Source organism: Arvicola amphibius, chromosome 6 (assembly GCF_903992535.2).
Source record: "Arvicola amphibius chromosome 6, mArvAmp1.2, whole genome shotgun sequence".
NCBI classification, from domain to species: domain Eukaryota; kingdom Metazoa; phylum Chordata; class Mammalia; order Rodentia; family Cricetidae; genus Arvicola; species Arvicola amphibius.
In genome coordinates, this window is record NC_052052.2 from 89,683,983 (window position 1) to 89,702,626 (window position 18,644).

Genomic DNA, 18,644 nt, shown 5'->3' on the forward strand with positions numbered 1-18,644 from the left:
CGTTATCCTGACAGGTAGTCAGGATATGCAAATGCACTTCTGTTCTTTCTTTTGTAACTATGAGGTCACCAGGGGAGAGGTGGCCTTCAGGATGTGTGACCTAGAGCAGCTTCACTACCTAGACAACAGAATGCTAATGATTTGCTGTCTCAGAGTGTTAAAGCGATTGACTGTGTGAGTTATCCTTTGTATCATGTTAATAAAGTCTTTTGTAAAAAATAAAAAAATAAAGTCTTTTGTAACCTTCTCCTCCCCCCCCATTTACATTGGGTATAAAAGCCGTTAAAAAATAAGCGTGGGTGACTTCAGTCACTGAATGTCCTCTCAATACTTTCTATGGTCTCTGTCCTGTTATTTTTTATACGTCTTAATATTCTTTACTTACGTTTCTAAATCCCCACACCCCTACCCTGGTAAGAAGTATTTTTGTTGAGGTTGGTTCATGACAGCTGGGAGCAATGACGTGCTCTAAAATACCATGGTAAATGCCAGCCAGGGTAAAAGCAAACCTCCAGGAACCAGTTCATGCTTGAGTGGTGTTGGGAGCACGGGGTCTCGGGCACAGCTCCAGGCAGGGAGAGACTTTTCAAAGGAAGAGCAGTATGTGCAAAAGCCCTGCCGAGCGAACAGGTTGAGGCTGCCGTTCACTGAACCTACAGTAGATGCTGAGCTTCACTGTGTCTTCCATGTGATTTCCGGGTATTCTGAGAACTATGAATTTCTGAGAATCGTAAGTTGTGGGTTTTCCCCCATAGGATGACTTTACACCACTTTTATTGGCTTGAATAGAAAACAATGAGAATCTGATGGAAATTTTGGTAAGCCAGAGAGCAACTCAGGATGTGATTGCTTGGTTCTTTTAATATTAAAACAGCTCATTTTAATATTAAATAGTAAAGTAGGTAAACGTTATCCTGAAAATGAACATATTAACCATTTTTAAATATTAGCTTCTTATATATACTTCCTTTAAAAATGCTATACTAAGTGAAAGTACATTTTGAAAATTTTTTTCTCTTCAATGACTGTTTTCTTCAAAGTCTTTTCTTTATCTGGGTTTTCTTTATTCTGGTCAGCCTGAGCTACAGAGTGGGTGCTAGGACAGCCTTTTAGTCCCAAGAGTTAGTGCAGCAACTCACAGAAGCTGCAGGAAGTGAAGAGAGGAGACAAGGTCCCTCACAGAGGTGCAATTGAAAGGACTGTGGCAAGGGGGTTGCATGCCCATAAAGGAAATAGCCGTGTAACGTGAAACTGTCAATTCCAACACTTGTGTGAATCCACTCAGAAAGGTCTGCTTGAAGTCATTTGAATGATGTAACTTGGTGCTGAGGTGGAGCTCAGTGGCACCGTGCATGCTTTGTGTGTTCGAGGACCGCATACACAAAAGTAGAAATGCATAATTTGTACCTTATCTCAAAATTTGCACAGACACAAAAATGATGGTTATCAAGATATTCACTGTGAACAATTTCAGAAATGTATCTAAAGATTTCAGGGACTCTGTGGTATTCTAAAAAATTGGTCTGTGAGAATAATTATTTTAAAATAAAACCTTTAGACTTGATCTTGAAAATACAAAGCTAAAAATTAAAACAGACCATTAAGCAGGAGAAAGAGGACAGCATCAGCAGACCTCCATTTGCCCCTGGCAGTGCAGGTCTCCTCTCCTCTCCTTTAAGAAGTAGACCTAGTTCACTCAATAGATGCTCTTGATGCTGATGTTGGTGACAAGAATGAAAATTCCTTAAGCCAAGTCATATATGTTGCATTTTATATACATGTTTTTACATATAGACATGAGAGATTACTATTATCATTTAAAAATTAGATTTAATTAACCAATTAATTTGTGTGTGTTGTCATGTGACTGCCCCGGTGCAAACAGAAGTCAGAGAACAATTTGTAGGAGTTGGTTCTCTACACACACATATATATTTATACACACATGTTTTTCCAGTGATGGGGTAGAACGTACTACCTTAGGAGAACTAGGCAAGTGCTCTGTCACTGAGCTACACTCTAAGAAACACTTTGTGACTTCTATTAATATAGCTACTCAGGATATTGTTGCTTGACTATTCATTTAAATTCCTGAAAAAACTCTATAACTTTAAAAAATAATATGTTATTTATTAATTGAGAATCTCACACATATGTATAACTTATTTTGAGCATATACTTTCATTTCCCTGCTCCTAGATTTCCTGAAGCTACCCCACAACATGTTATCCTCCCAAATTTATTTCTTCTCCTCTCCTTTTTCTTCTCCCCACTGTAGTTGGAATTTTCTTTGGGCCATTAGCCAGCACCTAAATAAAGACATGGAGATTTATTATTAATTATGAATGCTTGGCTTTAGCTTAGGTTGTTCCACTTGCTCTTCTAACTTAATTTAAACTGTTTCTATTCATCTACATTTTGCCTCAGTTTTTTTAAACCTTTCTTTCATCCTGTATGTTCTACTTTCCCGATTCCTCCATGCCTGTCTATCTGGCCCCTGGCTTCTCCCTGGCATCATTTTATTTTCCTTCCCAGTGCTTAAATTCCTCCTCCTACTTACTCTTTCTATCCACTAGTTCTGCCTATACCTCCACCTCCCACTATTGGCCATTCAGCTTTTTATTAAACCATTCAGGTGCCTTAGGCAGGCAAGGTAAAACAGCAACACATCTTTTCATAGTTGAACAAATGCAACACATCTTTACATAGTTAAACAACACATCTTTGCATAGGTAAACAACACATCTTTACATAGTTAAACAGCACATCTTTACATAAACAACACATCTTTACATAGTTAAACAACACATCTTTGCATAGTTAAACAAATATTCGGCAACACCCTCCCTTCTCCTCTTTCTCCTCCTTTTCCTCTATTTTTAGTTATTCCCCTGAGTCTAATTAATGCTGTCCATATTATTTATAAGTGTGGGGCTCTCTCCTCTGAAGCATGGTCAACCTACCAGTATCTACACTCCCAAAGCAAAAACCTCATCTCCCCAGCAGTCATCAACCATCAATAGCTCTTTAGCTAAGAGTAGGAGTCCATGAGTCACTTCTCTGTACATTCTGTAATTTTGACTGTTTTTATTTTCTGCAAGTCATGCACAGGTAACCATGGGTTCAGGACTATAACAACCATCTTATGTCCAGAAGGAAGCATTCATCCCTGTTCAAAACATAAACATGACTCTTATGTTTTCCAAATTTTCTCTGAGCTCAGGACATTTTATAGATGTCCTCTTAGGGCCCGGCACTTTGAGCAGGCATGAGTTTCCGCATTAACTGCTGCCCCTGCAAAAAGAAGCTTCTCTTACTTGTTACTGTTCTAGTTGGCAGCATGAACCTGGGAGAGTTTGGCCTACAAATGAGGTGGACTAAAGTCTTGTGCAATAGACAACTTTATTCAGACCATTGGGCCATTTGTACTCTGAGGGTTAAGAAAGTCACACGAGTAAGGTGTTCAAGCACAAGGACAAGCCACACGTGGCAAAATGTTTCCCATAGAGACAAATGAATAATAACACCTAAAGTAAACTCACTCCTGTCACTCCTGTGTGCTACACCCAGAGGGAGCATGAAAACATGTTTCCAGAACAATCCCATGTTTTGATGAAAATGAGGTCACAAGACACTTATCCTGTTTCCTTGGAGTTTTTTTTTTTTTTTTTTTCGAGCACTCAAAATTCTCACACAACTTCATTTTTGGACTCTGTTCCAACACTAACCAAGCTTGAGAGCAGCACAAATCGATGGGTATAAACATTAAAATTTAGAAGGCAGTTTAATAACTTGACCATGTAGCAATGATTTCCTTCTTTTTGATCAAATAGAAACAAGGCACAATTATATAAGTATCAATACCATGTAATGTTGCAGTTAAACTCAATATAAGGTAGTGTTTTCTATTTTTACAGTTAATTTTATCTGTGTATATGTGTGTATGTGTCTGTCTTCCACATCTGTGTGTGCCTAAGATGGCCAGAAGAGGGAGCTAGGGTTACAGGCAGATGTGAGCTGCTGGCCACGAGGGCTGGGAACCCTTTGAAAGAACATATAAGCCTCTTAACCACTGAGTGCCTCTCCAACCCTGCAAAGTCATTTTTTATGAAAGAAAATCATGAAAACTAATTAATCAAGTGGTAAAATTAATGAAAAAGTTTTTATATTAAAGAACATCAGTTATTGGGGCTGGAGAGAAGACTTCTGCTTCATCCTCTCAAGTGTTGTGGTTCTAGGTGTGGCCTATCAAGTTTCACAATAGATGGCTAAGGATTAAGGCATGAGAACTGCCTCTAATTGACTAAGGAATGTTGATTCCACGGAGTCATATTTTCAGATCGGTATTTAACATGCCTCCCACAGTCTTGTCTGTTATCTCCTGCTTAAACCAAGAGATTCTCAATGTATTATGTTACACGATCATTGCCAATGAGTGGTACCAAGAAAGTAAGCTATAAATTATTACCATTGCACAAAATGGCTTGGTTAATAGAATTAGTGAATATCCATGTAGTACTGAGGTGCACTCTGGGCTCCACGCTTCCCACACGCTGCCACTTTTGGTAGTCTGGTAAGTGACACAGTGTACCTTATACACAGACCTCATTACCTAAAAGATGGCCAGGCACAATTGTACTACATAAACCACAACTATATGCAGCTCACTTTGTGACATGTACTGTCTAAGTGTTTTAATGCAAAGATGATAATTTAATCTTCTCAATATTCTACTTAGAAAGTTCATGTCCAAATGTTAACTTGTCTGAGCTGCAGTACATATTATATGTTCAAATCAGAGTTGGTGAGCTGGTGCTTTGGATGTATAAACAAGGTCAGTGTCCGCAATCTCCTCCTGTCTCATACTTGGCGAATTTTATCAGTTTGAGTGTTTGTTAATTTCTAAAAGCAGCAACATGTGCTGCAGTCCCTTGATTACAGGTCCCATTAACATTTCTGAAATTGCCTAGATAATGTGACATTAGGCATTGTGGACAACGAAAATCCCTACTACAGTTGCTGAGATGACATTATAGATAGTCCTAGCAAAAGAAGGGCTGAGTGTATTCTAATTTAATATCAGCACAATATGTAGGTGTACATTGTGATCCAGAATATTGTTGGGAGGCCCTGCTGGTCAGAGGTTGCCGTGGTCTCTCCGAGCTTGGCAGCATGGAGGACTTCCTCCCCAGAGAGGCTTTCTGCACTCTGCCTGCCCTCATTTGGAGACGTCTCTAGGCCTGGAGGCCATACTTATCTGAAAGCTGTTCCTAAACCAGGCTGCCCAGTTTATCTCTGGTGCGACCCTTGGCTTAGTTCCCTGCTGGAGCTTCCCCCTGCTGCCCTTATGGTAATTAGACATTGTGCTAGGAGCTTTATGATAGGATCATGTTTCCATAGATGATAATTAAAACTTGTACTAGGAGATTTATGACAGGAGCATGCTGTTTAATGTAAATTAGAGGATTCCCCAGCAGCCAAAGTTGAGCTGACTCCCTGAAGCTATCTCACAGAAAGCTAGCTCTGTTGACCTACAAGCAGTCCAACCCTGCTCACCTGCCTCTGTTCCCACCTCACGGGCCAGTGGGTGATAATCCCCAAGGAGAACCACAGAATCTAAGTCTTTAACAAGTTTATAGGCTGTTCAGAGGTCCCGAGAGGCTTCAGTTCATTGTGGAGGGCTAGGCAGCAGAGTAGCTGTCTGTGGCCTGTTCACAACAATAGGCAGGAAGCAGGAAGAGGAAATTGTATCTAGGGCAGGGATAAGCTCAAAGACCTGTCCTTTGGATTGAATCCCACCCACCAGGCTCCACCACCTAAATACTACACAGCAGTCAAGGTAATGATAAAATCTATGGGCAAAGCCTCAGAGCATAAGAATGCAGTGACTATTTCAGATTTGGACCACAGCATTCTACAACTGACCTCTGCAGGCTCATTCATAGTCATTGTATAATGCAGAATTTATTTAGTCCAACACCAAAGGCAAGTTAATCCGGACAGTTTTCACATTATTTAAGTCCAAAATCTTTTCTGAAATTCAAGCCAAATTTTTAGCTTTAAGTCTCCTCATGCTTCTCCTAATAGCTCCTATTAAACTTATTTCAAATTAATGTTCACCGTCATTGCTTTATACCAAACTGCAGACTTTCAACCTACTTGTTCCGCTTAAAAAAATTCTTTCTATTTATTCTTTGTGTTTTTTATATAATGCATATCCAATCCCATTCATTTTCCCATCCCTTCATATCCACCCTTTGCCCTTGCAACCCACCCCAAATAAAATAAAATAAAGTAAAATTTAAGAGAAAAAAGAAAGAAAAAAGAAGAAAAAAGTAGTCTTGTCATGGAAGCTACAATGTTTGACAGTGGGTCACACAGTAAACCCTTTTTCGATATATCTTTGCTGGCAAGTTTCCATTGCAGAGTCATTGGTCTGATTCAAGGCCTCTGGTTTCTGCCACGCTGTCGATATTGGCCTGTCACTGGAACTCCTCTTTGTTTCCCTGCTGTTGCCGTGTTGTGGAGATCCTGCAGCTTTGGGTCTGCAGGACCGACTCCTTCACATGCTCCAGCAGATCAGAAGGGGTGGAGGTTGGGGTGGGCCAGTTCATAGCCCTGGTTCTGGCCTGGGTAGTTGCAGGGTTGGTCAGCCTGCCAACTCTCCCTCGTCCTCAACACCAGGGTGAGCTCCTCTGCATTGTTCTGGTGAGTTCACCCCTTGCAGTGATGAGCAAAGGCCGAGACCAGTTCTCCTGCTTTCACATCCTCGGGGTGGAACCTCCCGTCTACACACACCTTCAGGGGCAGTGCTACTGTGTTGTCCAGGTGCAGTGTGGGGGCCTCGCTCCCAAGTGCTGCAACTGATGAGGGGCAGGACCAGAAATCCTGCTCTTATGACCTCAGGGCCAGGTCTCCCAACCTGCCTCAGGCATTGATGGACTCGGGGTGGGGAGGTGGGAAGGTGGGAGGGAAGGGCATCTCTCCTCTGCCCATGCCACCATATGATAGATGAGTAATGGGGACAACTCTCCCATGCTCACAACTACAGGACTGGTTCTGCCAACAGAATTGGCTCTATTGTTTTGCCCAGGTGAGGCACAGGGCCTGCTCTCCTGAGTGTTGCTGATGGTGGGAGACAGGGGCTGCTGCTCTCCCACCCTTCTCTCCTTATGACCTCAGGGCCAGCTCTCCCACCTCTCTCAAGCTTTGATGGGTGGGGGAGAGGGAGGGCATCTCTTTTCTGCTTCACCTTTTTACTCTTGAATATCACTGTAAACTCTGCTAAAACCATGAACAATAGCAATGCCACAACCTTAAGAGTAATGATTTCTAGAATATTTCCTGCACTAAATAAACTAACCTACTATTTTTAATTCCACATCACCGAACATTTTGGGCATGGATCCAAATTCCATGACAGAATATAACGCATCTGGCCTTTGACCAGCTCCCAGGAGGAGCATTTTACAGCACTAGAACCCTCATGATCAGAGACTTTGATGTCTGTCTGCATTTTCAGGAACATTCTGCTCCTATGGACTGGTGTAAGAATGACTCAGGCTGATCTCATTCCAGGCCTTCTGTAAACCATAGCTCCAGAATTTTTCATAAGCCCACAAAGAAGTTCCAGAAGTCTAAGAAGCACATGGTCGAGTTTCCTCCAGCAGTGATGATGTGGTGCCCACTTTCTCCTATGTTAATCACGTTTCCTCGCGGTCCAGATGGTATTTGACGAGTCAGTTTGCTAGAGGAAAGGTGACTTGGGCTTAGCTTTTCACAGAATTTCTAGTCTATCATGATAGGAAAGGCCCAGTGACAATGTTCTGTCTGAAGCAGCAGGACCATGGTGCAGCAAATAGCTGTCACTTCTAGTTGCAGCTGCATCAGGAGCTTGGGTGATAGAGATTGTCCACAGAGCTCTATGATGAGAGCACCGAGCTGAATAGCTTGAGCACATCCAGCAAGCCAGCAGCGATGCAAGAAAATCTGTGTCATTCATAGTCATTGAATACTTTTGAAATCAGGGGAGAAATTCTGCTCTTGGTTACCTAAAATGTGTGGTTTGCTTTGGTTGTTGAAGCTCAGTACAGGTGTGCATGTGCTGTGTATTTGAACCTCTAAGTTTGATACACAGCACCACTAAGACAAAAAAGTAAGTGCATATTGGTTCAAATTGCTCTCAAGTTTACACAGATAGAGGGCCACCTAAAGACTGGTAGTTTCCAAATCACTATAATATTTCAAAAATTTTTAGAATTCCCATGTTTCATTCAGAAACTAATTTGGTATTTTCAAATGTATCCAGTAAGCACAATCATTCCAAAATATTTATTTTAGGCTTATGCTCGAAAAGTCAATGAAAAGGCTGAAATAAAGCATCAAGCAGAGGAAACCGAACAGTTTCAGAGAACTCCAGTAAGTACATATTTATTAAGTACACTTTGTATAGTTTCCTGTGTCTAGCAGTAGCATAAAACCACATTTTGGGAGGTAAAAATATTCTCCCTGATCATATGACATATCCACATTACTACTGCCTGTTCGTAGTCATCCAAATTCTCTCAGCTTTACAGAAGTTCTCAGAATTTGAAAAATTTATTACTTTGAGACTAAGATTTGTTTTTGAGACAGGAATTATGTGGCCCAGGCTAATGTCAAATTTATGTTCTGATTTACTTTACTTCCAGACTTCCGGGATAAAAAGCATAAGCTCCCACATCCAACTGGAGATAAAGATTTATTGATAAATATTGTGATAGTTTAAACTCAAAGTTTTATATTTACCATACTTGGCTTATCCATTTACCCATTGGTAGACATATAGATTTCATGTATCTGGCTACTGTTAACAATACTGTGTGGAAAATTATGTCAAACTGTCTTTTAGATGCCTGCCAATGCTTCATGATAATGTATAATTATAAATATTTGATCAAAAGGTTGGATTTCCATTGTAACCTAAACCTTTCAACAAAATCTTGAGTAACATCATTACTTGTAATATTTAATTTTCTTGATGGAGGAGGGTCTTCTATCAATCTGTTGATTTCATTGGTTAATTAATAAAGAAAATGCTTGGCCTGATAGGTTACAACATAGGTGGGTGGAGTAGACAGAACAGAATGCTGGGAAGAAGGGAAGTTAGGTAGACTCGATGAAGCTCCGGCCCAAGACGGACATACGCTAGAATCTTCCCAGTAAGGCACCACTTTGTGGTGCTACACAGATTATTAGATATGGGTTAAAGCAAGATGTGAGAATTATCCAGTAAGAGGCTGAAACTAATGGGCCAGGCAGTGTTTAAAAGAATACAGTTTGTGTGTTGTTATTTCAGGGCATAAGCTAGCCAGGTGGCCAGGAGCCGGGCGACAGGAATGCAGCCCGCAGCTCATCACTACATTTTCTCAAAAAGTAAGTACTAGATAAAGAAAGAATATTAAGAACTACAAAGGAAAAAGGCCAAGTAACATATACAGGTAGATCTATTAGAATTACACCTGGCTTCTTAGTGGAAACAATGAAAACAGAAGGTCCTGGTCAAGCACCATGCAGGCATTAAGAGACCACGGATACCAGCCCAGACGACTGTACTCAACAAAACTTTCAATTACCATAGATGGCCAAAACAAGATATTCCTTGACAGAACCAGATTTAACCAATATCTAGCTACAAACACAGCCCTACACAAAATACTAGAAGGAAAACTCCAACCCAAGGAAGATAGCTACATCAACAAAAACACAGACTAATTGTCTAATAGATGATCTCACAACAGCAAATCCCAAAGAGAAACACACACACAATAACATCATTAACAATTAAAACTAGAATAACAGGAACTAGAAATCACTGGTCACTCATATTCCTTAATGTAAATGGACTCAACTCACCTATCAGTGTTAGGCACAGGCTAACAGATTGGATACAAAAATGAAACCATCCTTCTTCTGCATACAAGAAACATACCTTAACCTCAAAGACAGATATCACCTCAGAGTAAAGGGCTGGGAATAAATTTTCCAATCAAATGGACCTAAGAAACAAGCTGATGTAGCTATCCTAATATCTAACAAAATAGACTTCAAACTAAAATCAATCAAAAGAGACAAAGAAGGACATTTCATATTAGTCACAGGAAAAATCCATCAAGAGAAAAATCTCAATACTGAATATGTCTGCCCCAAATACAAGGGCACCTTATATGTAAAAGAAACATTACTAAAGCTTAAATCATACATCGAACTCCACACACCAATAGTGGGAGACTTCAACACTCCACTCTCACCACTGGACAGGTCAGTCAGACAGAAAATTAACAGAGAAATAAGGGAACTAACATGTTATGAAATGTACTTAACAGATATCTATAGAATATTCCATCTAAACATAAAAGAATATACCTTCTTCTGAGCACTTCATGGAACCTTCTCAAAACCTGACCACATACTAGGTAACAAAGCAAACCTCAACAGATACAAAAAAAAATGAAATAACCCCATGTGTCTTATCAGATCAATTAGAATTCAACAGCAACACTAATTTCAGGAATCCAACGAACATATGAAATTTAAACAATGCTCACATAAATGATCAATGGGTCAAGGAAGAAATAAAGGAAGAAATTAAAGACTTCCTAAAATTCAATGAAAATGATCACACAACATACCTAAATTTATGAAACACAATGAAAGCAGTGTTTAAGAGGAAAGTTCATAGCACTAAATGCCTAAATAAAGAAGCTGGAGAAACCCACACTAGCGAATTAACAGAACACCTGAAAACTCTGGAACAAAAAGAAGCAAACTCACCTAGGAGGCCTAAGTGGATGGAAATAATTAAATCGAGAGCTAAAACCAACAAAACAGAAACAAAGAAAACAATGCAAACAATCAATGAAACAAAGAGTTGGTTCTTCAAGAAAATCAACAAAATAGACAAACCTTTATCCAAACTAACAAAAGGCAGAGAGAGAATATCCAAATTTTAACAAAGTCAGAAACAAAAACGGGGCCATAACAACAGGCATGGAGGAAACCCAGTAAATCATTAGGTCATATTTTGAAAACCTGTACTCCATAAAATTGAAACCTTAAAGGAAATGGGCAATTTTCTGGATAAATATCACTTACAAAAATTAAATCAAGACCAGATAAACAAATTAAATAGACTTATAACTGCTAAAGAAATAGAAACAGTCATCAAAAGTTTCTCAATCAATAAAAGCCCAGGACCAGATGGTTTCAGCACAGAATTCTACAAGATTTTCAAAGACAAACTAATGCCAATACTCCTTAAGTTGTTCTATACAATAGAAACAGAAGGAACATTGACAAACTCTTTTTATGAGGCTACAATTACTCTGATACCCAAACCACAGAAAGACATTACTGAGAAAAAGAATTTCAGACCAATCTCACTCATGAACATTGATACAAAAATACTCAATAAAATATTGGCAAACTGAGTCCCAGAACACATCAGAACCATCATCCACCATGATCAAGTAGGCTTCATCCCAGAGATGCAGGATAGGTTCAACATACAAAAATCTGTCAACGTAATCCACCATATAAACAAACTAAAAGAAGAAAACCACATGATCATCTCATTAGATGCTGAAAAAGCCTTTGACAAAATACAACATCCCTTCATGATAAAGGTCTTTGAGAGAGCACGGATACAAGGAACATACCTAAACATAATAAAGGCAATATACAGCAAGCCAACAGCCAACATCAAACTAAATGGAGATAAACTCAAAGCAATCCCACTAAATCAGCAACAAGACAAGGCTGTCTACTCTCTCAATATCATTCAATATAGTATTTGCAGTTCTAGCTAGAGCAAGGGGATACAAATCGGAAAAGAAGAAGTCAAACTCTCACTACTTGCTGATGTTATGATAGTTTACATAAGTGATCCCAAAAATTCTACCAAGGAACTTCTACATCTCATAAACACCTTTGGTAATGTAGCAGGATACAATATTAATTTGAAAAAAATCAGCAGTCCCCCTTTACATAGATGAGATGGGTTGAGAAAGAAATCAGAGAAATATAACCCGTCCCAATAGCCACAAATAGCATAAAATATCTCGGAGAAACTCTAACCAAACAAATGGAAGACCTATATGACAAGAACTTTAAAACTTTGAAGAAAGAAATTGAAGAAGACACCAGAAAATGGAAAGATATCCCATGCTCTTGGGTAGGTAGAATTAACATAGTAAAAATGGCAATCTTACTGAAAGCAATCTACAGATTCAATGCGATGCCTATCAAAATCCTAGCAAAATTCTTTTTTAAAAATGTTTATTTATTTATTTATTTATTATGTATACAATATTCTGACTGCATGTGTGCCTGAAGGCCAGAAGAGGGCACCAGACCTCATTACAGATGGTTGTGAGCCACCATGTGGTTGCTGGGAATTGAACTCAGGACCTTTGGAAGAGCAGGCAATGCTCTTAACCACTGAGCCATCTCTCCAGCCCCCTAGCAAAATTCTTCACAGAAAAATACTCAATATGTATAAACAAAAAACCCAGGATATCCAAAACAATCCTGTACAATAAAGGAACTTCTGGAGGCATCACAACCTTTGAGTTCAAACTCCATTACAGAACTACAGTATTGAAACAGCCTGGTATTGGCATAAAAACAGACAAGAGGAACAATGGAACAGAATTGAAGACCCAGATATCAATCCACACACCTATGAACAGCTGATTTTTGACAAAGAAGCAAAAAAAATATCAAATGGAAAAAAGAATACACAACAAATGGTGCTGGCATAACTGGATGTCAATATGTAGAAGAATGAAAATAGACCCATATCTATCCCCATGCACAAAACTCAAGTCCACATGGATCAAAGACCTCAATGTAAAGCCAACCACACTGAATTTCATAAAAGAGAAAGTGGGAAGTACACTTGAATGCATTGACACAGGAGACCACTTCCTAAATATAACCCCAGTTGCACAAATGCTGAGAGAAACAATTAATAAATGGGAGCTTCTGAAACCGAGAAGCTTCTGTAAAGCAAAAGACATGGTCAACAAGACAAAACAGCAGCCTATAGAATGGGAAAAAATCTTCACCAACCCTGCATCAGACAGAGGTCTGATCTCCAAAATATACAAAGAACTCAAGAAATTGGACACCAAAATAACACATAATCCAATAAAAAAATGGAGTACAGACCTAAACAGAGAACTCTCAACAGAAGAACCTAAAATGGCTGAAAGACACTTAAGGAAATGCTCAGCATCCTTAGCTATCAGAGAAATGCAAATCAAAAAACTCTGAGATTCCATCTTACATCCAGAATGGCCAAGATAAAAAACACTGATGACAACTTATGCTGGAAAGGATGATGGGTAAAGGGAACACTCCTCCATTGCTGGTGGGAGTGCAAACTGGAACAGCTACTTTGGATTTCAGTATGATGATTTCTCAGAAAATTAGGAAACAACCTACCTCAAGACCCAGCAATACCACTTTTGGGTTAATTCCCAATGGTACCAGAAGGACATGTGCTCAACTATGTTCATAGCAGCATTGTTTGTCATAGTTAGAACCTGGAAACAACCTAAATGCCCCTAGACTAAAGAATGGATAAAGAAAATTGGTACATTTACACAATGGATTACTACACAGCAGAGAAAAATAATGATACCTTGAAATTTGCAGGCAAAAGGATGGATCTAGAAAACATCATATTGAGTGAGGTAACCCAGACCCAGAAAGACAAATATCATATGTACTCACTCATAAGTGGCTTTTAGACGTAAACCAACCAACCAACCAACAAATAAACAAACAGCCTACAGCTCATAATCCCAGAGAACCTAGACAACAAAGAGGACCCTAAGACAAACATACACGGATCTAATCTACATGGAAAGGAGAAAAAGACAAGATCTCCTGTATAAGTTGGGGGCATGGGGACCATGGGAGAAGGTAGAAGGGGAAGGTAGAGGAAGGGAGAGGAACAGAGAAAAATATGTAGCTTAAAAAACAATAAATAATATTTATTATAAAAAGTAGTACTAAATCATTAGAAAAGCACATTTCCCAGACTAGTCTTTTTTTATTTCAAATACTTCTTTGAGAATTTTTGTATTATATATATTTGACCATATATGCTCCTTCCCCAACTCAACTCAGATCTACCTTCACTTCACCAAATACTTAACTGTATATTTTATTTCTTCTTTAGATTCATCAGGTCCAGTTTATGCTACACATATATTTTTGGATGTGTTACTTTCACTGGAGGGTCAACCTGCCAAGGGACACAACCCTTAAAGAAAATTGATTAGCTTTCTCTCACGAGCTGTCAATTGTCAATCTTTCCTTAGCTTGGGGAAGGTATTTGTGGCCGCCTCGACTCCATGCTGGAATTCTGTTGGCCTGGGCCTACACAGTTCTTATACCTGCTGTCAGCTGCCATGTGTTCGTATGTGCAACTGCCCTGCTGTGCCCAGGGAATGCGCTCATAGCATCCCACTGCCTTGCAGTCTTAACAATCTTTTCATTCTTCTTTCATAATGATCACTGAGTCTTGGAAAGAGGGGGTGTGATACAGATAATTTTAAAATATAAATATATGTACATTTTTTTCAAACAATCATTGACACACTGTTTGGAGGAAGAGACGAGAAGAAATAATGAACTAAGAAAAGATATAACTAGGTAAGGTCTTTATTTTTCAAATCATTCATCCATAACTAAACTGTGATCTTTACCAAAACCTATATATAAATTCTTAGTATGTGTGTTTATAATAAAACAAGTTTATTTTCAAATTTATAATAGAAAATTACAACACAATTTTAAATATTTGAAATCAATATAAATTGCATTTATCTGTGATGATTTTGACTTTAATAAGTCACAATGAATGTGCCCGCTAAGGTCATTTGCAATCTTCATAATTTATTTTAAATCTGTATCTTAGAATATGTTATTGTTCTTTCCTTCTACATCCCAGTATATTAATATCTAAATTTCTATTTGTGTGATTTTTTTTTAAAAAACAAAAATTACATAGAAGAAATGTTTTTTCAACTTTTATAGGTACCATTATGTTATTAAGATATACTCATTAAAAAGATATACTCATTTTCCATACTTACAAGCCATATATACATGAAATATGCATATGGTTAATTGGGTGTATTTTAATAAATATACATTTATGTATATATAAATTAAGTAACATACAGCCACTTTGATCTCTTCATAGAAATTGTTCCATGACATCCTATAGAGACCAAAATCTGTAAGTACTCAGTTCTCAAGTAAAGTCACTACCCCATATCTCCTTATATTTTAAGGCATCTCTAAATTGCATATGAACACTAACTGTGCTGGTTGGTTTTGTCAACTTGGTACAAATCTAGACATATCTGAGAAGAGGGAACCACAGCTGAGAAAATGCCTCTATAACATTTTGTAGGTAAGTTTGTGTAGGCATTTTTAAAGCTAGTGATGGATATGGGAGGAGCCAGGTCATTATGGGTTGTTCCACCCCTGGCAGGTGGTCCTGGGGTGCATAAGAAAGCAAGTCAATCAAAACTAGAGGAGCAAATCATAAGCAGCATTCCTCTACGACCTCTGTGCTTCCAAGTTTTATGTCAACTTGACACAAATCAAGGTCATCTGAGAGGAGGGAGTCTCAATTAAGAAAATGCCTATAAGATCAGGCTGTAAGCAAGCTTGTAAGGCATTTTCTCAGTTAGTGGTTGATATGGGAAGGTCCATCCTACTATGGGTGAGGCCCTCCTGGGCTGGTGGTCCTGGGTTCTATAAGAAAGTAGTCTGAGAATCCAGTAAGCTGCACCCCTCCATGACTTCTGCATCAGCTTGCTGCCTCCAGGTTCCTGTTCTGTTTGAGTTACTGTCCTGACTTCATTCAATGGTGAACAGTGATTTGGAAGTATAAGCTGAATAAACCCTTTCCTCCCCAAGTTGCTTTGGTCATAGTGTTCTAACACAACAGAAACCCTAACTATGACACTAACATAATTGTTTTATGATTATAACACTGTTTTGTATTATTTTTGAAATCTTGTCAAAGGCCTATGAATGTTGAGCAAGATGCAATTTTCCCCAGCATTCTCAGTTTATATCTTTCAAAAATTCTAGATGCAGGACCCACATATATAGAAGAGTATATGATTCTTTCTATCTTTATCACTCTCTCTTCATATGCTTATAAATAGGAAGAATGATAGCTAACATGAAAAACTCTCTGATTTAACATGAATGGAAGATCTGTCATTATTCTAGCACTTGAGAAAAATAATGAAATATTTTCTCATGACTTTCAACCTCCCAACATGGCTGCTTTTTTATTTGCTAAGAATTTTGTTTTTTTTCCTAAAGTGTAATTAATATTTTCCTCTGATTTAACATTACACATATAATTTTGTATCTCTTGCATTTTGTGAAAACTGCACTAAGGTCTCAAGATTTCTTCTTTAAAAGCTGTATTATCTACCTACATTTTGCCATGATGAAATACTATGACCCAAAACATCTTAAGGATTGATTTTAGCTTATGGTTCCAGAGGGATAGATTGGATAGTTTGGAAAGGGATACCTTGGCTTCAGGAGCAGGAAGCTGGCTGACCACAGTTTCATCCATACATGGGAAGTAGGTAGAGAATGGAAGTAGGAGGTAGTCTATAAACCCATAAAGCCCACCCACCTCTGTGACTCACTTCCTTCAGCAAAGCCTCCACCTCCTGAAGGTTCTATAACCTTCTCTAGCAACACCACAAACTCAAGCCTAAGTGTTCAAATACATGAGCCTATGGGGACACTTCTCATTCAGACTACCATAGAATTTTTCAAATCTTTCCCCATATTTCTACATTTGATTGCCTATTTCCTAAAGCACTGCCTGATCTACTTTCTCTGTCAACTTATTCCTCAAAGACTTTTCTTGCATTGTTTTCTAATTTCTTATTTGGTTTCCTTCCTTCCTTCCTTCCTTCCTTCCTTCCTTCCTTCCTTCCTTCCTTCCTTCTTTCTTTCTTTTTTTATTGGAACTTAATCAAGTGGCTTACACATGTTAAACATACATGGAACTACTAAGTGGGATGCATAGTCTTTTCTATGTATGTGTGTTCTGGATGTATGTATTCATTTGTGTGTATGTGTGTCAGTGCTCACTCATGTATGTGTGGAGCCCAGAGGTCAATACTGAGTGTCCTCTTCTGTTGTTGCCTGCCTTAATTTTTTGAGAAAGTGCCTCTCATTGAACTTGAAGCTCAACTTTTGGCTAGGCTGACTGGCCCAAATGTTCTTCTAATATTGATCACTGGGATGAGAGACAGGAGTGCCATGCTGACTTTATGTTGGGTTTTCCTGCTCACATAGCAACTATTTCACCCCCTGAGACATCTTCTCAGTGAAAGACTCTAAGTGCATTTCTGAGGCCTCTCAGCTCTAAAGACATTTTCTGAAGCCTCTTAGCATTTGGAAATGGGACAGTCACCTACACACACATTCTGGACTGCTCATCCTCCTGAGTCCTTGTGAATAATCTTCAAACATAACTCCGTTCTGGGAATTGAGGCAAAGATAACCCACAGATGTTGGCTCAGTTCCTGATGTATTGATTTAGTCACTGGAACAAGGTTAGGATGACCCACAGATGCTCCCCATTACCTTACCCGATCATGCAGCTATTCTCCTGTCCTGGCACAGACCAATCACTGCTAGTAGCCCTTCGAATAAGCCAATCCAATTAGTTGGAAAACAACCCTCAGGTTCCCCCCTTATTTCTGTGGCTTTTTGCTTTAAAAGATGGGCTATTGCCGGGTGGTGGTGGTGCACGCCTTTAATCCCAGCACTCGGGAGGCAAAGGCAGGCGGATCTCTGAGTTCGAGGCCAGCCTGGTCTACAAGAGCTAGTTCCAGGACAGGCACCAAAGCTACAGAGAAACCCTGTCTTGAAAAATACCAAAAAAGATGGGCTATAACAATTATTGGGGGTCCTTCATATCCTGAACCTGAAGGGCCCTGTCATGACAATAAATATCCTCTTGCTTTTGCATCAATTGTGGTTGTGTGAGTGGAGTCTGGAGCAACTCCTCCCTGATGTTTGGACTTCTAGTTCAACACTCAGTTTCAGAATAATCCTACTTAATGTTTTCTTGTTAGGTCTTTTTTTTTCTGCTTGTAAACCATGGTCAAAAGTTAAAATGAAAATTTCAAATATCTTTGAAACTTTTACATATAACTCTCTGACATGGTATTCCCCCTCTATGCTGTGAATTCCATTGGTTAATAAAGTAACTGCCTTGGCCTGTTAATAGGGTAAAAAAGAGGTAGGTGGGGAAAACTAAACTGAATGCTGGGAGAAAGAAAGAAGAGTTAGGAGGAGCCATGGAGCCACTGCCAAAGATAGACATGTTGAATTTTTGCCAGTAGGCCATGACCCTTGTGGTGTTGCACAGATTAATGAGGATGGGTTAAATTAATATGTAAGAGCTAGCCAACAAGAATCTAGAGCTAATAGGCCAAGCAGTGATCTAAATAATATAGTTTCTGTGTGATTATTTTGGGGGCTGAGCAGCCAGAACAGAAAGCGGCCTCTTCCTTACAGCACTCTCTTTTTTTATC